This window comes from Oncorhynchus kisutch, linkage group LG5 (genome assembly GCF_002021735.2).
Source record: "Oncorhynchus kisutch isolate 150728-3 linkage group LG5, Okis_V2, whole genome shotgun sequence".
Classification (NCBI taxonomy): domain Eukaryota; kingdom Metazoa; phylum Chordata; class Actinopteri; order Salmoniformes; family Salmonidae; genus Oncorhynchus; species Oncorhynchus kisutch.
Window position 1 is genome coordinate 2,288,821 of NC_034178.2, and position 27,500 is coordinate 2,316,320.

The 27,500-nt window shown below is 46.9% G+C and overlaps 1 protein-coding gene across 7 annotated transcripts in view; it reads left to right on the forward strand.

Annotated features, from left to right (window-relative positions):
- Window positions 1-27,500, forward strand: part of LOC109884357 (tensin-like) — a 221,719-nt gene that overhangs the window by 71,793 nt on the left and 122,426 nt on the right. The gene's annotated exons all lie outside the window — the stretch shown is intronic.

Below are 27,500 nucleotides of genomic sequence, written 5' to 3' on the forward strand. Positions count from 1 at the left end.
CACATGTACAAGTGTGAAATGTATATATATTTGTTTGCATATCCCACTCCCCCTGAGAGTGGGGTTACAGCCAGGGCTCAGACATTATTGATGGCTGTGGTGCAATTAGGGTTAAGTGCCTTGCTCAAGAGCAAATCGACAGATTTCACCTAGTTGGCCCAGGGATTCAAACTAGCAAATATTAGGTTACTAGCCCAACGCTCTAACCACTAGGCTACCTGTTACCCTTCATCTAAGACTTCCCTTAATCTAGGACTGCCCTTAATCTAGGACTGCCCTTCATCCCAGACTACCCTTAACCTAGGCCTGCCCTTTATCTAGGACTGCCCTTTATCTAGGACTGCCCTTTATCTAGGACTGCCCTTTATCTAGGACTGCCCTTAATCTAGGACTGCCCTTTATCTAGGACTGCCCTTTATCTAGGACTGCCCTTAATCTAGGACTGCCCTTCATCCCAGACTGCCCTTAACCTAGGCCTGCCCTTTATCTAGGACTGCCCTTTATCTAGGACTTCCCTTTATCTAGGACTGCCCTTAATCTAGGACTGCCCTTTATCTAGGACTGCCCTGTATCTAGGACTGCCCTTCATCCCAGACTGCCCTTAACCTAGGCCTGCCCTTTATCTAGGACTGCCCTTTATCTAGGACTGCCCTTTATCTAGGACTGCCCTTTATCTAGGACTGCCCTTAATCTAGGACTGCCCTTTATCTAGGACTGCCCTTTATCTAGGACTGCCCTTAATCTAAGACTGCCCTTTATCTAGGACTCCCTATCCCCAGTCCCCTTCCCCTTCCCCTTCCCTAGCCCCAGTCCCCTTCCCCCTTCCCTAGACCCTATCCCTAGTCCCCTTACCCCTTCCCTAGCCCCAGTCCCATTCCCCCTTCCCTATCCCCTGTCAATTTCCCCCTTCCCTAGCCCCTAGCCCCTGTCCCCTTCCCTAGCCCCAGTCCCCTTCCCCTTTCCCCCTTTCCTAGCCCCTATCCACAGTCCCATTCCCCCTTCCCTAGCCCCTGTCCCCTTACCCATTCCCTAGCCCCAGTCCCATTCCCCCTCCCTAGCCCCTGTCCCCTTCCCCCTTCCCTAGCCCCTGTCCCCTTCCCCCTTCCCTAGCCCTTGTCCCCAGTCCCCTTCCCCCTTCCCTTGCCCCTATCCCCAGTTCCCTTCTCACTTCCCTAGCCCCTGTCCCCTGCCCCTTACCTAGCCCCATTCCCCTTCCCCCTGCCCCCTAGCCTAGGTCCTAGCCCCTGTCCCATGCCCCCTGTCCCTAGCCCCAGCCGCTGCTCCCTGCCCCTGTCCCCTGCCCATTCCACTGCTTACCACCTGTGGCTTTGGTAAGCAGCCACAGGTGTATGGAGACTATGGCTACATCCCAAATGGCACCCTATTCCCTTTATAGTGTACTACTTCTCAAATGTAGTGCACTATATAGGCAATATGGTGCTATCTGGGATGCACCTTATATATGAGCTCCAGAGATGTATTCCAGGATACCAGGTTGGAATGTTGTTCTTAAACGATATAGAAGATACAGTAGGTAATGATGCAGCCTATATGGATATCCTGTATGTGTTAATGTGTTCAATATATGCCTGATCTATTCTGTTATAGCTATAATGGATATCCTGTATGTGTTAATATACCTGCTCTATTCTGTTATAGCTATAATGGATATCCTGTATGTGTTAATATACCTGATCTATTCTGTTATAGCTATAATGGATATCCTGTATGTTATAATGTGTTCAATATATACCTGATCTATTCTGTTATAGCTATAATGGATATCCTGTCACGTTCGTCATAACGAGGAGACCAAGGCACAGCGTGATAAGAATACATTCTTCTTTATTTACACGAAGAATACTAAACAAACTAACAAAACAAACTTGAAGCTATAAACACGAGTGCTGACATGCAACAACACAGACAATAACCCACAAAACCAAAATGGAAACCTAAATAGGATCCCCAATCAGAGACAACAATAAACAGCTGCCTCTGATTGGGAACCAATTCAGGCCACCATAGACCATTTACCTAGACAAACTAAAACCCCATAGATATACAAAAAACCCTAGACAAGACAAAAACACACATACCACCCTCATCACACCCTGACCTAACCAAAATAATAAAGAAAACAAAGATAACTAAGGTCAGGGCGTGACAGTTACCCCCCCCCCCCCCCCCCAAAGGTGCGGACTCCCGGCCGCAAACCTAAACCTATTTGGGAGGGTCTGGGTGGGCATCTAACCTCGGTGGCGGCTCTGGTTCTGGACGCCGCCCCCCCTTCTTTACACTGAGTCCGCTCTTGTATCACTGACCTGTGGATCATCGGCGGAGGCTCTGGACTGCAGCTCCTCGCCGTAGGCCCCGGGCTGGGGACCCTCGCTGCGTGGATCATCGCCGGATGTTCTGGACTGGGGACCGTCGCTGGAGGTTCCGGTCTGTGAACTGTCGCCGGACGCTCTGGACTGGGTACTGTCGCCGGACGCTCTGGACTGGGTACTGTCGCCGGACGCTCTGGACTGGGTACTGTCGCCGGACGCTCTGGACTGGGTACTGTCGCCGGACGCTCTGGACTGGGTACTGTCGCCGGACGCTCTGGACTGGGTACTGTTGCCGGACGCTCTGGACTGGGTACTGTCGCCGGACGCTCTGGACTGGGTACTGTCGCCGGACGCTCTGGACTGGGTACTGTCGCCGGACGCTCTGGACTGGGTACTGTTGCCGGATGCTCTGGACTGGGTACTGTCGCCGGATGGTGCGTGGTGCTGGCACTGGTGGTACTGGGCTGGTGACACGCATTTCAGGGTGAGTGCGGGGAGGAGGAACAGGGCGTACTGGACTCTGGAGGTGCACAGGAAGCCTGGTGTGTGGTGCCGGAACTGGTGGTACCGGGCTGGTGACAAGCACCTCAAGGTGAGTGCGGGGAGGAGGCACACAATACACTGGACCGTGGAGACACATTGGAGATCCAGAACATAGAGCTGGCTCAATACGTCCTGGCTGGATGCCCATTCTAGCCTGGCAAATGCGAGGAGCTGGAATAGAGCGCACCGGGCTAGAATAGCGCACTGGACACACATTGCGCATCTCTGCATAACACGGTGCCTGACCAGTTACACGCTCCCCACGGTAAGCACGAGGATTTGGCTCAGGTCTCCTACCTGACTCAGCCAATCTCCTCGTGTGCCCCCCATAAAAAAATTATTGGGGCTGCCCCTCGGGCTTCCGTGCTAGCCGTGTACCTTCATATCTTCGCTGTTCCTCTATTCTCCTGTATTTATCCTCGTAGTATCGCCGTTCCGCTTTCGCTGCCTCTATCTCCTCCTTAGGATGCCGATACTCCCCCGGCTGTGTCCAGGGTCCTGCTCCATCTAATATCTCCTCCCAGGTCCATTTCCCCATATCCCCTGTTCCTCCTTTTCACGCTGCTCGGTCCTGGTTTGGTGGGATATTCTGTCACGTTTGTCGTAATGATGAGACCAAGGTGCAGCGTGATAAGAATACATTCTTCTTTATTTATTTAAGAATACTAAACAAACTAACAAAACGAATGTGAAGCTATAAACACGCGTGCTGACATGCAACTACACATAGACAATAACCCACAAAACCAAAATGGAAAATGGCAACCTAAATAGGATCCCCAATCAGAGACAACAATAAACAGCTGCCTCTGATTGGGAACCAATTCAGGCCACCATAGACCATTTACCTAGACAAACCAAAACCCCATAGATATACAAAAAACCCTAGACAAGACAAAAACACACATACCACCCTCATCACACCCTGACCTAACCAAAATAATAAAGAAAACAAAGATAACTAAGGTCAGGGCGTGACATATCCTGTATGTGTTAATGTGTTCAATATACACCTGATCTATTCTGTTATAGCTATAATGGATATCCTGTATGTGTTAATGTGTTCAATATACACCTGATCTATTCTGTTATAGCTATAATGGATATCCTGTATGTGTTAATGTGTTCAATATACACCTGATCTATTCTGTTATAGCTATAATGGATATCCTGTATGTGTTAATGTGTTCAATATACACCTGATCTATTCTGTTATAGCTATAATGGATATCCTGTATGTGTTAATGTGTTCAATATACACCTGATCTATTCTGTTATAGCTATAATGGATATCCTGTATGTGTTAATGTGTTCAATATACACCTGATCTATTCTGTTATAGCTATAATGGATATCCTGTATGTGTTAATGTGTTCAATATACACCTGATCTATTCTGTTATAGCTATAATGGACATACAGTATATATCGTTGAAGCATAAAATTACTTTTCTTGTAACAGCAACCACTGCCCCTGTTTGGACTGAAATTACAGTGTGTGTAGCTGAGAGAAAGGTATTATGTTGTCTGAGAGAGAGACAGGCATGGCGGGAGAGGAGAGGGAAGGAGGGATATGGAAAAAGGGGGGAATAAAAGGAGAGAGAAGAGCGCAGCTGTTCATAGTGCAGAGTAAGACGTGACTCGGCATGAGAGCCTGAGGAGGAGGAGGAGAAAAAGGCCAAAGAGGGAAAAAGCTGCGGTTGGTATGGAGGATGACGTCCTAGAACCAAGCCTGGGTTCTAAGAATGTTCTTTAAATACACACCGTTAATAATGCATGGGGGCTCTCTCCGCGGAGACGGGGGAACGTTGGATTTGACCACATGCTAACGGAATCTGCCACAAATAGCAACCGGCGTTAGCCAAATGCTAAGTACATCTCCGATGTGCTGTAAAGCTCTCCGAGGAACACTGTTCTGTTAAGCACATGCAAAGCTGTAATCATAACATGCTAGAATATGGTATTTTGATTGATTCAGGTGTTACTACATTCCAGATGTTCACTTCAAACCAACCTCCCTAACAACAATAGAATAGAATGTTTCAGAGAGACACACTATTATCCAAAGGGATTATGCGGCTGTCCCATAGGAGAACCCTTTTTGGTTCCAGGTAGAACTATTTTGGGTTCCATGTTGAACCCTCTGTGGGAAGGATTCCACGTGGAACCTAAAAGAGTTCTACCTGGAACGAAAAGGGTTATACCTGGAACCAAATTGTGTTCCTATAAGGGTTCTCCTATGGGGACAGCCGAAGAACCCCCTTTGGTTCTAGAGAGCAGCATTTTTTCCAAGCGTGCAGAGACTGAAGGTGATAATTACGTAACGAGATGAGATATTGTAAGGTATGACGCTGTATTGATTCATATAGCTAATGTCTGAAGTTGTCCAACAGAGTCCCTTATTGACGGAACAATATCCTTTGGGACTCCAACAAAATCTATCGTTCTTTGATTTGAAGGAGACTGTTTCCGTGTGTGTGTGTGTGTGTGTGTCTCAGGGTCTAGCAGGGCTGATGATTAGGCAGTGTGGAGTGATGAGATACTTGCTGTAATGAAGCTGTCTGTCTGCCCTCTCAGGCCCAGACCGAGGCCATAGGTAAATAAGCTACTGTTCTCTAGCTTAGCTCAGCGGGGATAGAGACTCCGAGCTGATAGGTTTAGCATCTATCCAACACTGTTGTACTGTATTGGTTATCTTTTTCTGTTAATAATCAGTGAGGGGTGATGATGATGATGATGATGATGATGATGAAGACGACAACAGTGATCATGATGATAATGATGACGATGATGATGAAGACGACAACAGTGATCATGATGATAATGATGACGATGATGATGATGAAGACGGAAATTACCATGAAGATGATGAAGATGATGACATTTAGTGTGACTCTTATTCAGAGGGGTTGGGTTAAATGCGGAAGACACATTTCAGTTGAATACATTCAGTTGGACAACTGACTAGGTCTCCCCCTTTCCCCTTTCCCTTTCATTGGGCCTGTAGTTTTATCACACAGGGACAGACACTGCATGTTGTCGGGAGCCACTTCTGTGTGGACTGAAATTAGAATTTGGAGCATGAAGAAAGACAGAAAGGGACAATAGCCGTGTGTGTGTGTGTGTGTATGTGTGTGTGTATGTGTGTATGTGTGTGTATGTATGTGTGTGTATGTGTGTGTATGTGTGTGTGTGTGTATCTGTGTGTGTGTATGTGTGTGTGTGTGTGTATGTGTGTGTGTGTGAGTGTGTATGTGTGTGTGTTTGTGTGTGTGTGTGTGTATGTGTGTGTGTGTGTGTGTGTGTGTGTGTGTGTGTGAGTGACTGAGACAGTGCTTGGAGAATGCAGCCAGCACTCTCACTAAACTTAAAGCTGTGTTGCTGTGCCCAGGTGGTGATGCTCTGAGAGTGGACGCCTCTCCCAGCCTCCCCAGGCCCCGGGCAACAGCGTCCCAAATTTCAGCACGCCTCCCTGGGCACAGAGTTGCTCTCAGGACCCCTCCACCTCCATATCCCTGGAGCTCCAATATATATATCCATGTAATGCTTGCTCTATAGTCTCCTCTTTTTGTTTTCCTTTTCTCTCATTCTCATTTTTAGCTTGTTTTCTTCAGTCACACTCCTGTGTCCATTTCTCTCTTTCTCTCTCCTTTTCATGCCCACTCACTCTTACCCCTCTCTAATGTTGTGCGTCATATTCCTCTCTCAACTCCCCTGCTCCTTTCAAGTTCCCTCTCTCCCTCTCGCCCATCCCTTCTGCTGTGTGTGGGCTGTAGTGGTTTTTCAAAATGACGTCTCTACTTTCCAAGTCTGTGTTTTTTCTGGTGAATATGGGTGTGTTACCTTGGCCTGTATGTGTGTGTCTTGTTTTTAGTATATGTGGCTTGGGTGACCTTTTAGTAACAGTGTCCATCCCTTTCTTTAACTTAGTATGAGGTAGGCCTCTGGGCTGTGTGGGTTTAGTAGAGGTGGAGGAGAGGAGGGAGAGAGAGAGAGAGAGAGAGACCATAACGGAGGGTGTGGTGGACTTGAGGAGAGAACAGCAAGCGAGGGTTTGGTAGAGGTGGAGGAGAGGAGGGAGAGAGAGAGCCCATAACGGAGGGTGTGGTGGACTAGAGGAGAGATCCTCAAAAAGTTCTACAGCTGCACCATCGAGAGAATCTTGACTGGCTGCATCACTGCTTGGTATGGCAAATGCACCGCCCTTGACTGCAAAGCACTACAGAGGATGTTGTGGACAGCCCACTACATCACTGGTCCTGAGCTTCCTCCAATCCAGGACCTCTATATCAGATGGTGTCAGAGGAAGGCCCGAAAAATTGCCAAAGACTCCAGGCACCCAAGCCATGTTCTCTGCTACCGTCCGGCAAACGGTACCGGAGCATCGGCTCTTGGACCAACAGACTCCGATGCAGCTTCTACCCCAAGCCATAAGACTGCTAAATAGCAAGACTGCTAAATAGTCAATTAATAGTACTCAAACTAAACATCAAAAGAAACGGGCTCTCACTGTCAGCTTCGTTTATTTTCAGCAAATTTAACATGTGTAAATATTTGTATGAACATAAGATTCAACAACTGAGACATAAACTGAACAAGTTCCACAGACATGTGACTAACAGAAATGGAATAATGTGTCCCTGAACAAAGCAGGGGTCAAAATCAAAGTAACAGTCAGTAGCTGGTGTGGCCACCAGCTGCATTAAGTACTGCAGTGCATCTCGTCCTCATGGACTGCACCAGATTTGCCAGTTCTTGCTTAGAGATGTTAACCCACTCTTCCACCATGGCACCTGCAAGTTCCCAAACATTTCTGGGGGGAATGGCCCTAGCCCTCACCCTCTGATCCAACAGGTCCCAGACGTGCTCAATGGGATTGAGATCTGGGCTCTTCGCTGGCCATGGCAGAACACTGACATTCCTGTCTTGCAGGTAATCATGCACAGAACGAGCAGTACGGCTGGTGGCATTGTTTTACAGCTTTCTCTGTCCATTGGCTGGAGGGTCATGTCAGGATGAGCCTGCAGGAAGGGTACCACATGAGGGAGGAGGATGTCTTCCCTGTAATGCACAGCGTTGAGATTGCCTGCAATGACAACAAGCGCAGTCCGATGATGCTGTGACACACCGCCCCAGACCATGACGGACCGTCCACCTCCAAATCGATCCAGAGTACAGGCCTCGGTGTAAAGCACATTCCTTCGACGATAAACGCAAATCTGACATGATTTGGAAAGGCACACACCTGTCTATATAAGGTCCCACAGTTGACAGTGCATGTCAGAGCATAAAGCAAACCATGAGGTCGAAGGAATTGTCTGTAGAGTTCCGAGACAGGATTGTATTGAGGCACAGATCTGGGGAAGGATACCAAAACATTTTTGCAGCATTGAAGGTCCCCAAGAACACAGTGGCCTCCATCATTCTTAAATGGAAGAAGTTTGGAACCACCAAGACTCCCCGGCCAAACTGAGCAATTGGGGGAGAAGGGCATTGGTCAGAGAGGTGACCAAGAACCCGATGGTCACTCTGACAGAGCTCCAGAGTTCAGACAGAAGCCAGGCAGAAGCCACTCCTCAGTAAAAGGCACATGACAGCCCACTTGGATATTGCCAAAAGTCACCTAAAGACTCTCAGACCATGAGAAACAAGAGTCTCTGGTCTGATGAAACCACGATGGAACTCTGCCTGAATACCAAGTGTCACGTCTGGAGGAAACCTAGCACCATCCCTATGGTGAAGCATGGTGGTGGCAGCATCATGCTGTGGGGATGTTTTTCACTGGCAGGGACTGGGAGACTAGACAGGATCGATGCAAAGATGAAAGGAGTAAAGGACAGAGAGATCCTTGATGAAAACCTGCTCCAGAGCCCTCAGAACCTCAGACTGGGGGTGAAGGTTCACCTTCCAACAGGACAACGACGCTACAGTAAGCACACAACCAAGACAACGCAGGAGTGGCTTCAGGGCAAGTCTCAAAATGTCCTTGAGTGGCCCAGCCAGAGCCCAGACGTGAATCTGATCTAACATCTCTGGAGAGACCTGAAAATAGCTGTGCTGTGACGCTCCCCATCCAACCTTACAGAGTTTGAGAATATCTGCAGAGAAGAATGGGAGAAACTCCCCAAATACAGGTGTGCCAAGCTTGTAGTGTCATACCCAAGAAGACACAAGGCTGTAATCGCTGCCAAAGGTGCTTCAACAAAGTACTGAATACTTATGTAAATGTAAAATTTCCATTTTGTGTTTTTAATACATTTGCTTTTTTTCTCCAAAAAGTTGTTTTGGTATTGTCATTATGGGGTATTTTGTATAGATCGATGACAATAATATATTTTGAAATCGATTTTCAAATAAGGCTATAATGCAACAAAATGTGGAAAGTAAAGGGGTCTGAATAATTCACTGTACCTACCTCAAAAACCTCAAACCTGCACATTGATGTGGTTTTGGTACTCCCTGTATATAGCTCCACATTGATCTGGTACTGGTACTCCCTGTACATAGCTCCACATTGATCTGGTACTGGTACTTCCTATATATAGCTCCACATTGATCTGGTACTGCTACTCCCTATATATAGCTCCACATTGATCTGGTTCTGGTACTTCCTATATATAGCTCCACATTGATCTAGTACTGGTACTCCCTGTATATAGCTCCACATTGATCTGGTACTGGTACTCCCTGTATATAGCTCCACATTGATCTGGTACTGGTACTCCCTGTATATAGCTCCACATTGATCTGGTACTGGTACTTCCTGTATATAGCTCCACATTGATCTGGTACTGCTACTCCCTGTATATAGCTCCACATTGATCTGGTACTGGTACTTCCTGTATATAGCTCCACATTGACCTAGTACTGGTACTCCCTGTATATATTTCCACATTGATCTGGCACTGCTACTCCCTGTATTTTGCTCCACATTGATCTGGTACTGGTACTTCCTATATATAGCTCCACATTGATCTAGTACTGGTACTTCCTGTATATAGCTCCACATTGATCTGGTACTGGTACTTCCTATATATAGCTCCACATTGATCTGGTACTGGTACTCCCTGTATATAGCTCCACATTGATCTGGTACTGGTACTTCCTATATATAGCTCCACATTGATCTAGTACTGGTACTTCCTGTATATAGCTCCACATTGATCTGGTACTGGTACTTCCTATATATAGCTCCACATTGATCTGGTACTGGTACTTCCTATATATAGCTCCACATTGATCTGGTACTGGTACTCCCTGTATATAACTCCACATTGATCTGGTACTGGTACTTCCTATATATAGCTCCACATTGATCTGGTACTGGTACTTCCTGTATATAGTTCCACATTCGTCCATTCTTGTGTATTTTATTTTATTCCTCTTGTGTAACTACTTTATTTGATTTTTAAACTGTATTGTTTAATAGGAAGGGCTCGTAAGCAAGCTTTTTGCGATAAAGTCGACACCAGTTGTATTTGGTGCATGTGACAAATAAAATTTGATTTGATTTGAGAGAGAGCTCATAATGGAGGGTGTGGTGGACTAGAGGAGAGAGCAGCAGGCGAGGGTTTGGTAGAGGTGGAGGAGAGGAGAGAGAGAGACCATAACGGAGGGTGTGGTGGACTAGAGGAGAGAACAGCAGGCGAGGGTTTGGTAGAGGTGGAGGAGAGGAGAGAGAGAGAGACCATAACGGAGGGTGTGGTGGACTAGAGGAGAGAACAGCAGGCGAGGGTTTGGTAGAGGTGGAGGAGTTGAGAGAGAGACCATAACGGAGGATGTGGTGGACTAGAGGAGAGAGCAGCAGGCGAGGGTTTGGTAGAGGTGGAGGAGAGGAGAGAGAGAGACCATAACGGAGGGTGTGGTGGACTAGAGGAGAGAACAGCAGGCGAGGGTTTGGTAGAGGTGGAGGAGAGGAGAGAGAGAGAGACCATAACGGAGGGTGTGGTGGACTAGAGGAGAGAACAGCAGGCGAGGGTTTGGTAGAGGTGGAGGAGTTGAGAGAGAGACCATAACGGAGGGTGTGGTGGACTAGAGGAGAGAACAGCAGGCGAGGGTTTGGTAGAGGTGGAGGAGAGGAGAGAGAGAGACCATAATGGAGTGTGTGGTGGACTAGAGGAGACAACAGCAGGAGAGTCACCAAGCCACGCCAGGTAACAATCAGTCTTTCAAAGCCATAGCTCTAGTCCTCATAATGGGATTGCTGCTTTAGACACCAAGGTGGGGGTGAGTGGGCCGGGGGGCTTGGTGTGGGTGTGTGTTCATGACATGATCATTCCGCCATGCGTGCCAGTACAGTACAGTATATCTACAGTTTAATCTTGTTGTGTTGGCCCTTGCTCCACAACATCATTGACTATCATTGACTATCATTGACTGCATGGCATCATAAGTAGCTTAGATGATAATAATCACTACAGTTTTACAGCTTTCTCTGTCCATTGATCTCTGTGCATGTGTGTGTGTGTGTGTGTGTGTGTGTGTGTGTGTGTGTGTGTGTGTGTGTGTGTGTGTGTGTGTTTGTGTGTGTGTGTATTGCAAGTATGTGTCTGTGTGTGCGTATGTTGTGTGTGTGTGTGTGTGTGTGTATGTTGTGTTTGTGTGTGTACATGGTGTGTGTGTGTACATGGTGTGTGTGTGTGTCACCACCATTGATCACACCCCCCCCCCTCCTGCTCCTCTCTTGTTAATTATCTGTCTTTGTCTGCTGACAGTGTCTGATGCTAGCTCATGATACCGGCCCAACCTGGCAACGTGCCTACTCTGCTCTGCATTGCCAGTCCTCTAGAGTGCACACACATCAAATCAAATCAAATCAAAATCAAATCAAATCAAATTTATTTGTCACATACACATGGTTAGCAGATGTTATTGCGAGTGTAGCGAAATGCTTGTGCTTCTAGTTCCGACAATGCAGTAATAACGAACAAGTAATCTAACTAACAATTCCAAAAAAAAAACTACTGGGGATAAAGAATATGTACATAAGGATATATGAATGAGTGATGGTACAGAGCAGCATAGGCAAGATACAGTAGATGATATCGAGTACAGTATATACATATGAGATGAGTATGTAAACCAAGTGGCATAGTTAAAGTGGCTAGTGATACATGTATTACATAAGGATGCAGTCGATGATATAGAGTACAGTATCTACGTATGCATATGAGATGAATAATGTAGGGTAAGTAACATTATATAAGGTAGCATTGTTTAAAGTGGCTAGTGATATATTTACATCATTTCCCGTCAATTCCCATGATTAAAGTGGCTGGAGTAGAGTCAGTGGCATTGACAGTGTGTTGGCAGTAGCCACTCAATGTTAGTGGTGGCTGTTTAACAGTCTGATGGCCTTGAGATAGAAGCTGTTTTTCAGTCTCTCGGTCCCAGCTTTGATGCACCTGTACTGACCTCGCTTTCTGGATGACAGCGGGGTGAACAGGCAGTGGCTCGGGTGGTTGATGTCCTTGATGATCTTTATGGCCTTCCTGTAGCATCGGGTGGTGTAGGTGTCCTGGAGGGCAGGTAGTTTGCCCCCGGTGATGCGTTGTGCAGACCTCACTACCCTCTGGAGAGCCTTACGGTTGAGGGCGGTGCAGTTGCCATACCAGGCGGTGATACAGCCCGCCAGGATGCTCTCGATTGTGCATCTGTAGAAGTTTGTGAGTGCTTTTGGTGACAAGCCGAATTTCTTCAGCCTCCTGAGGTTGAAGAGGCGCTGCTGCGCCTTCTTCACGATGCTGTCTGTGTGAGTGGACCAATTCAGTTTGTCTGTGATGTGTATGCCGAGGAACTTAAAACTTGCTACCCTCTCCACTACTGTTCCATCGATGTGGATGGGGGGGTGTTCCCTCTGCTGTTTCCTGAAGTCCACAATCATCTCCTTAGTTTTGTTGACGTTGAGTGTGAGGTTATTTTCCTGACACCACACTCCGAGGGCCCTCACCTCCTCCCTGTAGGCCGTCTTGTCGTTGTTGGTAATCAAGCCTACCACTGTTGTGTCGTCCGCAAACTTGATGATTGAGTTGGAGGCGTGCGTGGCCACGCAGTCGTGGGTGAACAGGGAGTACAGGAGAGGGCTCAGAACGCACCCTTGTGGGGCCCCAGTGTTGAGGATCAGCGGGGAGGAGATGTTGTTGCCTACCCTCACCACCTGGGGGCGGCCCGTCAGGAAGTCCAGTACCCAGTTGCACAGGGCGGGGTCGAGACCCAGGGTCTCGAGCTTGATGACGAGCTTGGAGGGTACTATGGTGTTGAATGCCGAGCTGTAGTCGATGAACAGCATTCTCACATAGGTATTCCTCTTGTCCAGATGGGTTAGGGCAGTGTGCAGAGTGGTTGAGATTGCATCGTCTGTGGACCTATTTGGGCGGTAAGCAAATTGGAGTGGGTCAAGGGTGTCAGGTAGGGTGGAGGTGATATGGTCCTTGACTAGTCTCTCAAAGCACTTCATGATGACGGATGTGAGTGCTACGGGGCGGTAGTCGTTTAGCTCGGTTACCTTAGCTTTCTTGGGAACAGGAACAATGGTGGCCCTCTTGAAGCATGTGGGAACAGCAGACTGGTATAGGGATTGGTTGAATATGTCCGTAAACACACCGGCCAGCTGGTCTGCGCATGCTCTGAGGGCGCGGCTGGGGATGCCGTCTGGGCCTGCAGCCTTGCGAGGGTTAACACGTTTAAATGTCTTACTCACTTCGGCTGCAGTGAAGGAGAGACCGCATGTTTTCGTTGCAGGCCGTGTCAGTGGCACTGTATTGTCCTCAAAGCGGGCAAAAAAGTTGTTTAGTCTGCCTGGGAGCAAGACATCCTGGTCCGTGACTGGGCTGGGTTTCTTCCTGTAGTCCGTGATTGACTGTAGACCCTGCCACATGCCTCTTGTGTCTGAGCCGTTGAATTGAGATTCTACTTTGTCTCTGTACTGGCGCTTAGCTTGTTTGATAGCCTTGCGGAGGGAATAGCTGCGCTGTTTGTATTCAGTCATGTTACCAGACACCTTGCCCTGATTAAAAGCAGTGGTTCGCGCCTTCAGTTCCACACGAATGCTGCCATCAATCCACGGTTTCTGGTTGGGGAATGTTTTAATCGTTGCTATGGGAACGACATCTTCAACGCACGTTCTAATGAACTCGCACACCGAATCAGCGTATTCCTCAATGTTGTTGGCTGACGCAATACGAAACATCTCCCAGTCCACGTGATGGAAGCAGTCTTGGAGTGTGGAGTCAGCTTGGTCGGACCAGCGTTGGACAGACCTCAGCGTGGGAGCTTCTTGTTTTAGTTTCTGTCTGTAGGCAGGGATCAACAAAATGGAGTCGTGGTCAGCTTTTCCGAAAGGGGGGCGGGGCAGGGCCTTATATGCGTCGCGGAAGTTAGAGTAACAATGATCCAGGGTCTTTCCACCCCTGGTTGCGCAATCGATATGCTGATATACATGAACGTATACTGTACACATGAATATACACTTGTGTTTATGCACATACACACACATCTTCATCATCCTCCTCACTTTAATCGCTGGCAACCCGGCTGGTTGAGAAGACCATGCATTGATCACATCAGTATAAACACATGTAACACACGCACGCACACACATGCACGCATATACACACACATACATGCACACATACAGTGGGGCAATAAAGTATTTAGTCAGCCACTAATTGTGCAAGTTCTCCCACTTAAAAAGATGAGAGAGGCCTGTTTTTTTTTATCATAGGTACACTTCAACTATGACAGACAAAATGAGAAAAGAAATTCCAGAAAATCACATTGTAGGATTATTTATGAATTTATTTGCAAATTATGGTGAAAAATAAGTATTTGGTCAATAACAAAAGTTTATCTCAATACTTTGTTATATACCCTTTGTTGGCAATGACAGAGGTCAAACGTTTTCTGTAAGTCTTCACAAGGTTTTCACACACTGTTGCTGGTATTTTGGCCCATTCCTCCATGCAGATCTCCTCTAGAGCAATGATGTTTTGGGGCTGTTGCTGGGCAACATGGACTTTCAACTCCCTCCAAAGATTTTCTATGGGGTTGAGATCTGGAGACTGGCTAGGCCACTCCAGGACTTTGAAATGCTTCTTACGAAGCCACTCCTTCGTTGCCCGGGCGGTGTGTTTGGGATCATTGTCATGTTGAAAGACCCAGCCACGTTTCATCTTCAATGCCCTTGCTGATGGAAGGAGGTTTTCACTCAAAATCTGACGATACATGGCCCCATTCATTCTTTCCTTTACACGGATCAGTTGTCCTAGTCCCTTTGCAGAAGAACAGCCCCAAAGCATGATGTTTCCACCCCCATGCTTCACAGTAGGTATGGTGTTCTTTGGATGCAACTCAGCATTCTTTGTCCTCCAAACACGACGAGTTGAGTTTTTACCAAAAAGTTATATTTTGGTTTCATCTGACCATATGACATTCTCCCAATCTTCTTCTGAATCATCCAAATGCTCTCTAGCAAGCTTCAGATGGGCCTGGACATGTACTGGCTTAAGCAGGGGGACACGTCTGGCACTGCAGGATTTGAGTCCCTGGCGGCGTAGTGTGTTACTGATGGTAGGCTTTGTTACTTTGGTCCCAGCTCTCTGCAGGTCATTCACTAGGTCCCCCCATGTGGTTCTTGTGATCCTTTTGACCCCATGGGGTGAGATCTTGCGTGGAGCCCCAGATCGAGGGAGATTATCAGTTGTCTTGTATGTCTTCCATTTCCTAATAATTGCTCCCACAGTTGATTTCTTCAAACCAAGCTGCTTACCTATCGCAGATTCAGTCTTCCCAGCCTGGTGCAGGTCTACAATTTTGTTTGACAGCTGTGTCCTTTGACAGCTCTTTGGTCTTGGCCATAGTGGAGTTTGGAGTGTGACTGTTTGAGGTTGTGGACAGGTGTCTTTTATACTGATAACAAGTTCAAACAGGTGCCATTAATACAGGTAACGAGTGGAGGACAGAGGAGCCTCTTAAAGAAGAAGTTACAGGTCTGTGAGAGCCAGAAATCTTGCTTGTTTGTAGGTGACCAAATACTTATTTTCCACCATAATTTGCAAATAAATTCATAAAAAATCCTACAATGTGATTTTATGGATTTTTTTTCTCATTTTGTCTGTCATAGTTGAAGTGTACCTATGATGAAAATTACAGGCCTCTCTCATCTATTTAAGTGGAAGAACTTGCACAATTGGTGGCTGACTAAATACTTTTTTGCCCCACTGTACACACACAGACACACACTTTGGCCCACAAAGGCATCCATTGTTCCTAACAGAATTCCAATTTGCTGGAAATTGAAAGCAGGTGTTGTGCCGTGGTCTTTGGTGCTTTGCATCTCTGTCATTCTCCCCTTCTAGCATTCTCCCCTTCTGCCATTCTCCCCTTCTGCCATTCTCCCCTTCTGCCATTCTCCCCTTATGCCATTCTCCCCTTCTGCCATTCTCCCCTTCTGCCATTCTCCCCTTCTGCCATTCTCCCCTTCTGCCATTCTCCCCTTCTGCCATTCTTCCTCAATTTCCGCTACTCCCCCTCAATCAAATTCCTTGTTAATGTCTTTTAATGCAGTTCCAGAATCTGGGTTAAGCAATTGCAAAGTGTGGCAGCTTTGATTGTTGCTAGTTCTTCAATTAATGTGCTATACCTTCAGGGAATCAGTTGATGCAGATTCAATCTTCAACAGTGTTTACTGTTGAAAATGATTGTTCCCCTGAGCTAAATTAATTTCACCCAGGGGTGGAATATACCTAGGGTTGCCAAAATCCTGTAACTTTCCCATAATGCCCACATTTTCCAAAAATCCTGTTTGGAGGATTCCTGGACTTTCTGTTTATTCCCTCCTGATTCCGCTGTAATCTTTCAACCAGGGTTTCTGCTTATTCCCTCGTGATTCTGCTGTAATCTTTCAACCAGGTTTTCTGCTTATTCCCTCGTGATTCCGCTGTAATCTTTCAACCAGGTTTTCTGCGTATTCCCTCGTGATTCCACTGTAATCTTTCAACCAGGTTTTCTGCTTATTCCCTCGTGATTCCGCTGTAATCTTTCAACCAGGTTTTCTGCTTATTCCCTCGTGATTCTGCTGTAATCTTTCAACCAGGTTTTCTGCTTATTCCCTCCTGATTCCGCTGTAATCTTTCAACCAGGTTTTCTGCTTATTCCCTCCTGATTCCGCGGTAATCTTTCAACCAGGTTTTCTGCTTATTCCCTCCTGATTCCGCGGTAATCTTTCAACCAGGTTTTCTGCTTATTCCCTCGTTATTCCACGGTAATCTTTCAACCAGGTTTTCTGCTTATTCCCTCGTGATTCTGCTGTAATCTTTCAACCAGGTTTTCTGCTTATTCCCTCCTGATTCCGTGGTAATCTTTCAACCAGGTTTTCTGCTTATTCCCTCGTTATTCCGCTGTAATCTTTCAACCAGGTTTTCTGCTTATTCCCTCGTGATTCTGCTGTAATCTTTCAACCAGGTTTTCTGCGTATTCCCTCGTGATTCCGCGGTAATCTTTCAACCAGGTTTTCTGCGTATTCCCTCGTGATTCCGCGGTAATCTTTCAACCAGGTTTTCTGCTTATTCCCTCGTGATTCCGCGGTAATCTTTCAACCAGGTTTTCTGCTTCTTCCCTCGTGATTCCGCGGTAATCTTTCAACCAGGTTTTCTGCTTATTCCCTCATGATTCCGCGGTAATCTTTCAACCAGGTTTTCTGCTTATTCCCTCCTGATTCCGCTGTAATCTTTCAACCAGGTTTTCTGGAAAACCGGGAATTTACCGGATTTTTGCAACCCTAACTATACCATACAAAAAATAATTGCTATCTAGAACCTAAAAGCATTATTCAGCTGTCCCCATAGGAGAACCCTTTGAATATCCCTTTTTGATTCCAGGTAGAACCATTTTGGCTCTAGGTAGAAGAACCCTTTTGAGTTCCATGTAGAACCCTTTCCACAGAGGGTTCTAAATGGAACACGAAGGGTTCTACCTGTAACCACAAATCGTTATCCTATAGGAACAGCCAAATAAGCATTTCTGAAGCCTATTTTCTAAGAGTGTACTGTACTGTAGATAGGACTCGTAATGGGTTAGCATTGAGCCTAAAACACATTTTACAAATGTTCCATCCCGAGAATAAATCACTTTGAGCCATATATTAAATAAACTTTCTGAGCCCTGCTTGAACAATATTTAATGAGCACGAGCCCAAAAAAGCCCAAATGATTGTACCGTTTTCCAATAAATATATCACATAGACTACTGAACATTACCCACGACAGAAAAACATAAAAGCTCATAGATGTAGCCAGCTATATGCTCTCTTGGGTAAATAAATGAAACTAGCTCCAGCAGGCTCATCCTTTTGAGTGTGAACTGTATTACTGTACTGTATTGTATATATGGACTGGAATTATGCACATCGTTCAAACCATGATAACACAGGGAGAGAAGAAACGACTCTGGTACAGCACATGTGGCTAACAAAGTTACAAGTGTAGGCTGGAGAATTTGATTATAATTTTGAAATATAATAGGGCCTATTTGTATGATTAGCAGGTAGACTACTTCCCCTGATGTAATTAGCCTTCCTCCTCTTTCTCTCTCTATAGTTGCTTCATTCCTTCCTCACATTCAACAGTTAAATGAAATACGTTTATTTGTCCTCATCTTCATCATTCTAATGACACCCTGAGTAATACTGGACCAGAATTAGATGCAAAAGGTCTTTCCCTTCTCTTCACCAAGATTGAACGATTCGCTCTTCTTTCAAACTCCCCATGATTTCTATTGGCGGCTGTATTTAACATTCAGCAAACAAAGAGCTTGCGTCCCTCTTCCATTAGTCTGTTGGTGTAAGAAATGCTACAAAAAAAGGATGTCCAGCGAGCTGTTCTGGTGTAGCTTTTCCTGCATGGGACTCAAGTGTTTTTTTAAGGAGAGGCCAGCGGAGCGCAGGTGCTTGCTTGTTGTGCAAGAGACAGGGGCAATAAGTTAGAAGCTTATTACACATAACTGTAACGTCCGTTGTTAAATGAAGACCAAGGTGCAGCGTGGGAGGTGTACATTTTCACTTATTATGCATAACTGTAACGTCCGTTGTTAAATGAAGACCAAGGTGCAGGTGGTAGGTGTACATTTTCACTTATTATGCATAACTGTAACGTCCGTTGTTAAATGAAGACCAAGGTGCAGGTGGTAGGTGTACATTTTCACTTATTATGCATAACTGTAACGTCCGTTGTTAAATGAAGACCAAGGTGCAGGTGGTAGGTGTACATTTTCACTTATTATGCATAACTGTAACGTCCGTTGTTAAATGAAGACCAAGGTGCAGCGTGGTAGGCGTACATTTTCTTTTAATTATAAATGTTCCACCAAAAACAATAAACAACTCAACGAACGTAAAGCTAGGAGTGCAACACATGCAACAACCAAAGACAAGATCCCACAACTGAAGGTGGGGAAAAGGGCTGCCTAAGTATGATCCCCAATCAGAGACAACGATAGACAGCTGCCTCTGATTGGGAACCATACTCGGCCAACAAAGAAATATAAACATAGATTTCCCACCCTAGTCACACCCTGACCTACCAAATAGAGAATTTAAAGGATCTCTAAGGTCAGGGTGTGACAATAACCCATCATCAATTAGCTAAATATGAGGCTAATACTACATTGAATGTATTACTTGAAAGAGGTAGGCTAGTACATCAATATATATCAATCTAGAACATTATTAAAAACATTATCTATTTTGGATGCAATTTGAATGTTCTAGTTGAGAGAGAAAGACAGAGTGGCCTAAAAATTGTCCAAGACCCCAGCCACCCCAGTCATAGACTGTTCTCTCTACTACCGCATGGCAAGCGGTACCAGAGTGCCAAGTCTAGGACAAAAAGGCTTCTCAACAGTTTTTACCGCCAAGCCATAAGACTCCTGAACACGTAACCAAATGGCTACCCGGACTATTTGCATTGTGTGCCCCCCCCAACCCCTCTTTTACGCTGCTGCTACTCTCTGTTTATCTTATATGCATAGTCACTTTAACTATACATTCATGTACATACTACCTAAATTGGCCCGACCAACCAGTGCTCCCGCGCATGTCTAACCGGGCTATCTGCATTGTGTCCCACCACCCTCCAACCCCTCTTTTTATGCTACTGCTACTCTCTGTTCATCATATACGCATAGTCACTTTAACGATACCTACATGTACATCCTACCTCAATAAGCCTGACTAACAGGTGTCTGTATATAGCCTTGCTACTCTTTTTTCAAATGTCTTTTACTGTTGTTTTATTTCTTTACTTACCCACACACACACACACACACACACGCACGCACGCACGCACGCACGCACGCACGCACGCACACACACACACACACACACACACACACACACACACACACACACACACCCTGTCCCCACCCTGAGCGTTGATTCATCATGCAGAGGCCGTAGAGAAGCCCGATTTAGACATCGCATATCATTTAACAGTTCCATTTCAGACCATAGGCTCAGCTCAAAAGTAGTGCACTACATAGGGAATAGGGTGCCATTTTTGACGCAACCAAGGCCATTGATCCAAATCTGACTACTTCCCTCCCCACTTCCCTGACCTCTCAGCCAAGGGTCAAGTCAGTACTTTGTAGGTGGTGAAAGATCCGTTTAACCCGTTATGGTTTGAACAGAAATCTATCCAATCTCTAATACTCTCTTTGTTCCACAACAGTTTGCCCTTTGACCAGTCACAATTGAAGACTGGGACGCTCGATGCTCAGTGAGTTGAAAACCTCAGGTGCATTTCCATGTCAAATGAAAAGCAGGCATCTTCTCATGTGGAGGGAGGGAGAGAGAGAGAGCGAGAGCGAGAGCGAGAGCGAGAGACAGAGACAGAGAGAGAGAGAGAGAGAGAGAGACAGAGAGAGAGAGAGAGAGAAGGGTTGCATTCCTATCCCCTGGAAGAGAAGAAATGGAGTGTGGTCCCTGGACAGACTGCCTTTCTTCCTCTCCCAAACTTTAACCATCTTCTTCCCTTTATAATTCTACTATCCCCCCAAACCTCACCCCTGTGTTCCCCTCTGACCCTCATCCAAACTCCCCTAAAACTTCACCCCTGTATCCCCCTCTGACCCTCACCCATACTCCCCCCAAACCTCACCCCTGTGTCCCCCTCTGACCCTCACCCATACTCCCCCCAAACCTCACCCCTGTGTCCCCCTCTGATCCACACCCATACTCCCCACAACCCTCACCCCTGTGTCCCCCTCTGACCCACACCCATACTCCCCACAACCCTCACCCCTGTGTCCCCCTCTGACCCACACCCATACTCCCCACAACCCTCACCCCTGTGTCTCCCTCTGACCCACACCCATACTCCCCACAACCCTCACCCCTGTGTCCCCTCTGACCCACACCCATACTCCCCACAACCCTCACCCCTGTGTCCCCCTCTGACCCACACCCATACTCCCCACAACCCTCACCCCTGTGTCTCCCTCTGACCCACACCCATACTCCCCACAACCCTCACCCCTGTGTCCCCCTCTGACCCACACCCATACTCCCCACAACCCTCACACCTGTGTCTCCCTCTGACCCACACCCATACTCCCCACAACCCTCACCCCTGTGTCCCCTCTGACCCACACCCATACTCCCCACAACCCTCACCCCTGTGTCCCCCTCTGACCCACACCCATACTCCCCACAACCCTCACCCCTGTGTCCCCCTCTGACACACACCCATACTCCCCACAACCCTCACCCCTGTAATCCCCCATATACCACCTAAAACAATCTCTACATAGATGAGCTCCTCCCTGATATGGTTTGGAGTTGGAGCTGGAATGTGTCTTTAGAAGGACCTCTTCTCTCTCTTTAGGTTTACTGAATGCTTCCCAGTGATGGGCCATTAGAGACTGTTACTCCATAAACAGGGCTGAGGGAGGCTTTCTGTGGTCTCAATGTGTTTTATGAACTGTTAACACCTTTACGATTTCAACCACAGTGTGTGCATCTGTGTGTGTGCGTGCATACGTGTTTGTGCCTCCGTGCCTGTGTGTGTACTTGCTTGTGTGTGTGTGTTCGCTTAGACAGAGGCCTGTCGTCTTTTTCTGATTTTGGCATGTAGGCCTGGCTAATAGCTGACAGTGACGTTAGTGTGTGTTTGTGTGTGTGTGTGTTCGTGTGTATGTGTGTGTGTGAGTGCGTGTGCGTGCTGGCCCCATGACTGTTCCTCCTCTCCCAGTGGAGAAGGACAGAGCAGTGCCTTTCAGTATGGCTCCCTCCCTCTTCTCCTCCATTCTGGCTCTAAGTGGGGTCACGGTCGCAGTACCGCAGTGAAACTTTTCATTAGCTGAGTGCAACTGGGGAAGAGGAACATGGGTTGTGATTTACTGGACCTTCTAAGCAAACACACACACTCATACACACACACTCATACACACACTCACACTCTCTCAATTCAATTCTCCCTCTCTCTCTCTCTCTCTCTCTCTCTCTCTCTCTGTCTCTCTCTCTCTCTCTCTCTGTCACTCTCTCTCTCTCTCTCTCGCTCTCTCTCGCTCTCCCCCTCTCTCACTGTCTCTGTCTCTCACTCTCTAACTCTCTCTCTCCCTCTTTCCCTCTCTCTCTCTCCCTCTCTCTCTGTCTCCCTCTCTCTCTCTCTCTCTCTCTCTGTCTCTCTCTCTCTCCCTCTCTCTCCCTCTCTCTGTCTCTCTCTGTCTCTCTCTCTCTCTCTGTCTCTCTCTGTCTCTCTCTCTCTCTGTCTCTCTCTGTCTCTCTCTCTCTCTCTCTCTGTCTCTCTCTGTCTCTCTCTCTCTCTCTCTCTCTCTCTCTCTCTCTGTCTCTCAATTCAATTCAATTCAATTCAAGGGCTTTATTGGCATGGGAAACATGTATTAACATTGCCAAAGCAAGTGAGGTAAATAATATATAAAGTGAAATAAACAATAAAAATTAACAGTAAACATTACACTCACAGAAGTTTCAAAACAATAAAGACATTACAAATGTCATATTATATATATACAGTGTTTTAACAATGTACAAATGGTTAAAGGACACAAGATAAAATAAATAAGCATAAATATGGGTTGTATTTACAATGGTGTGTGTTCTTCACTGGTTGCCCTTTTCTCACGGCAACAGGTCACCAATCTTGATGCTGTGATGGCACACTGTGGAATTTCACCCATATGGGAGTTTATCAAAATTGGATTTGTTTTCGAATTCTTTGTGGATCTGTGTAATCTGAGGGAAATATGTCTCTCTAAAATGGTCATACATTGGGCAGGAGGTTAGGAAGTGCAGCTCAGTTTCCACCTCATTTTGTGGGCAGTGAGCACATAGCCTGTCTTCTCTTGAGAGCCATGTCTGCCTATGGCGGCCTTTCTCAATAGCAAGGCTATGCTCACTGAGTCTGTACATAGTCAAAGCTTTCCTTAATTTTGGGTCAGTCACAGTGGTCAGGTATTCTGCCGCTGTGTACTCTCTGTCTCTCTCTCTCTCTCTCTGTTACAGTATAAGAGAATGTCAACTCCTCTGTTACGTTGTTCTGTTGTGTTGTGTTGTGTTATGTTGTGTGGTGTTATTTACATTGACGACCATCAATGTGATACTTGTTTTGAGACTGCTAGAGTATGTCTGTGGCAGAGAGATCAGTGTACTCTCTCCAGAGTTGAACACTACAGTGTCAGCGTCTTGATGGGCCTAGTGTGTCTACTGTACATTCTCCTCTCTCGTTCGTCTCATTCCTCTCTCTCCTCTCTCCTCTTTCTCTTCTCTCCTCTCGTTCCTCTCTCTCCTCTTCACCTTCTCTCCTCTCTCTCCTCTCACCTCTTTCTCTTCTCTCCTCCTCTCTCCTCTCTCCTCTTTCTCTTCTCTCCTCTCTCTCCTCTCGTTCCTCTCTCTCCTCTTCATCTTCTCTCCTCTCTCTCCTCTCACCTCTTTCTCTTCTCTCCTCTATCTTCTCTCTCTTATCTTCTCATGAACCCAGGTGCTGCCAACTGTCAGAGGCCTAGAGGGGATGGAGGGCAGAAGAGGTTACTGCAAGGCCATGGCACACACTCAAACACTCACCCTCTTCCTCCCCCCCCCTCTCTCTCTCTCTCTCTCTCTCTTTTTCACATCTCTCTCTCTCTCTCTCTCTCTCTCTCTCTCTCTCTCTTTCTCTCTCTCTTTCTCTCTGTCTTTTTCACATCCACCATCTCTCTCTCTCTCTCTCTCTCTCTCTCTCTCTCTCTCTCTCTCTCTCTCTCTCTCTCTCTTTCTCTCTGTCTTTTTCACATCCACCATCTCTCTCTCTCTCTCTCTCTTCTCTCTCTCTCTCTCTCTGAAGGTACAACTCACAGATGCTCTCTGGCATGGCAGCAGTACAAGCCCTCATTTGGACTCCTGTCATGAAGACGCTTGATGTGTGTGCCAGTAGAAGTGTGTGTGTCAGTGTGTGTGTTTGTACCTGTGTGTGGTGTTTATATGTGCATTTGATGTTGGGGGCCCATCCATCATCTTAGGGATTGACGGGACGCGGCGAACCTAGTTGCCGTGGCAGCAAGGTAGCCATGGCACCTGGCTGTGACACAGCTGGTTGTGTGTGATTGGTGGAGCCAGCGGTTTTCAGCCAGGTCCTCTTTAACATAAGGGCTTTAAAGTCACACTGAGGTGATCCATGGCTGTTAAAGACTTAATGGCCAGCGAGCAGCTGCCAGTATCCCAGACAGCCCCAGACAGCTGCCAGTATCCCAGACAGCCCCAGATGTGCGGTTGGACAGAGTTTCATTCCAGAACAGGTTGCTCTGCCTCCCTTCTAGCCTTGTTCTCCTACCCTGGTGGGTCAAATCTGCAAAAAAGTACTGAACAAGGAAAGTAGGGAGAGGTCTACTTTTAAAAACTTTGTCCTCAAAATAGTTATAGACAGCAATACAGGTCAACTTACCAAGCAAAACATGGTTTCAGACAGACTGACAGACATAAACTGAACTCAGCTCCAAGGTGACCAGGTAGTCTTAGGAACAGACAATAAACCTGGTCTATCCACTTTAGCAAACGTTGTCCTCACCACCCACCCAATCCTGCATGTTTCTATAAAACCTCCACCCTCAGCTAGATGGAGCAGGGGGAGACTGCATGGCTGAAGAGGTCTGTCTGGGAAAGGGGGACACCTAGTCAACTGAATGCGTTCAAACTCAAATTTGTCTTCCGCATTTAACCCACTCCTCTGAATCCGAGAGGTGCAGGGGGCTGCCTTAATCAACATCCACGTCGTCGTTACCGAGGGAGCAGTTGTTGTTGGGGGTTAAAGGTAAAACGGCAGATGGTTCCACCTTGGCGGCTCAGGGATTCAAACCAGCGACCTTTCGGTTACTGCTGGTGGAGCAGGGGGAGACTGCGTGGCTGAAAAGGGGGACTGGTGTACTGTTAGTCTGGATAGGTGTAACAGCATTACAATAACACAAGACCGAGTCCACTCCATCAACAGATCTGGGGAAGAAAGGTCTGTTTGGTTAGAGTGGCAGTGTGTGTGTGTATGTGTTTGTGTGTGTGTGCATGCGTGTCTGTGCGCGAGTGCGTGTGTGTGTTTCGTCGGGTTCCATGTCATAAGTTCTGCAGTGCCAATGGTCACTGCCAGAGTTAGTCTCAGCCAATACCTTGGTCTATTAGCATTACAATTAAGCAATGATTCACACCCTTAGCGGCTAGCTGTTAGCTTTGTAGCAGCAAGCTAGCCATTAGCTTCCCTCTCTGCGTCTCTATGCAGTCAGTGGCTAGCTTGTAGCCTTCTAGCAGCTAGCTAGCTGTTAGCTTCCCTCTCTGCGGCCCTATGCTTTCAGTGGCTAGCTTTTAGCTTTGTAGCAGCTAGCTAGCTGTTAGGGTTCCTCTCTCTACAGTCAAGGTCAGTCGTCATCCCCCTCTGGAGCTTAGTAGGCGTGTCACTTGGTGACAAAAGCCATTAAGATGTAGGGAGATAGGGGAGCAAAACGCTGAGAAGCACACTTTTATAAAAGCTCAGAGACAAATTGGCAGTGGCACATGGGAGAGAGACAGAGAGAGAGGGGGGGCGGGAGGGAGAGGGAGAGAGAGAGACGGAGGGAGGGGACTGCTACTCCAGACTGCTACGATACCCCTGTGTGTGTGTGTGTGTGTGTGTGTGTGTGTGTGTGTGTGTGTGCGTGTGCGTGTGCGTGTGCGTGTGCGTGTGCGTGTGTGTGTGCGTGTGTGTGTGTGTGTGTGTGTGTGTGTGTGTGTGTGTGGGGCAAGGAAAGAAAACACGAAGCGGATTTAACTTCTTTAGAAAAGCAGCCCTGCATACCACTGCTGGTTTGCTTCTGAAGCTAAGCAGGGTTGGTCCTGGTCAGTCCCTGGATGGGAGACCATATGCTGCTGGAAGTGGTGTTGGAGGGCCAGTAGGAGGCACTCTTTCCTCTGGTCTAAAAAAAAGAAATATCCCAATGCCCCAGGGCAGTGTTCCCAATCAATCACCTCCTACTGGCCCTCCAACACCACTTCCAGCAGCATCTGGTCTCCCATCGGGGCCACTGCCCTGTGTAGGGTGCCGTCTTTCGGATGGGACGTTAAACGGGTATCCTGACTCTCGGAGGTCATTAAAGATCCCATGGCAATTATCGTAAGAGTAGCGGTGTTAACCCCGGTGTCCTGGCTAAATTCCCAATCTGGCCCTCAAACCATCACGGTCACCTAATAATCCCCAGTTTACAATTGGCTCATTCATCCCCCTCCTCTCCCCTGTAACTATTCCCCAGGTCGTTGCTGCAAATGAGAACGTGTTCTCAGTCAACTTACCTGGTAAAATCACAGATAATTAAATCAAATACAAAAAATGTTGGAAACAAACATCATGTTGTCATCAAGAGTCATATTTATTTTACGAGCGATAGCACACAATGTTTTACATACAGCAGGTTTTTAAATGACCAAAGAGTTTGTTCTGCTTCATGTTTTCATTTTTGCCAATAGAAAAAATATCCTGAAAAAGTATCACCAGTAGTTTCTGGACTGCATTTAGTAGACTCTTGTACTGTATTCTGTGTCGTATCATTGGGGGTAAAGCAGCCATTTCCAGCTCAGTCGTTTGAAGGCTAAACAGAGATTTGTTGTAGCGTTTCTAGAGCTTATCTCTCCTCAGGCTGCACTGAGGCAAGGCTGCCTGCTCATCTATTTACAGTACACCCCCCCCCCACCCCCCCACACACACACACACAACAGATAGATACACACACACACACACACACACACACACACACACACACACACACACACACACACACACACACACACACACACCACACACACACACACACAAACAGATAGATACACACACACACACATACACACACACACACAAACAGATAGACACACACACACACACACACACACACACACAAACAGATAGATACACACACACGCATGGATGCACGCATGTACACAGACACACACACACACGGTTGGTTTCTAGAGATCTGGGCCCTGTGGCTGCTGTGAGGCCTGTTCCTCCTCTCTTCCTCATGAATGAATCATTGAATAAGACAACTTCAAAGAGGAAACATCCTGTGCTGGAGAATGGGCTGGGCTGCTACTGCTGCTACTACTAACTATGACACTCCCATACACTGCTTC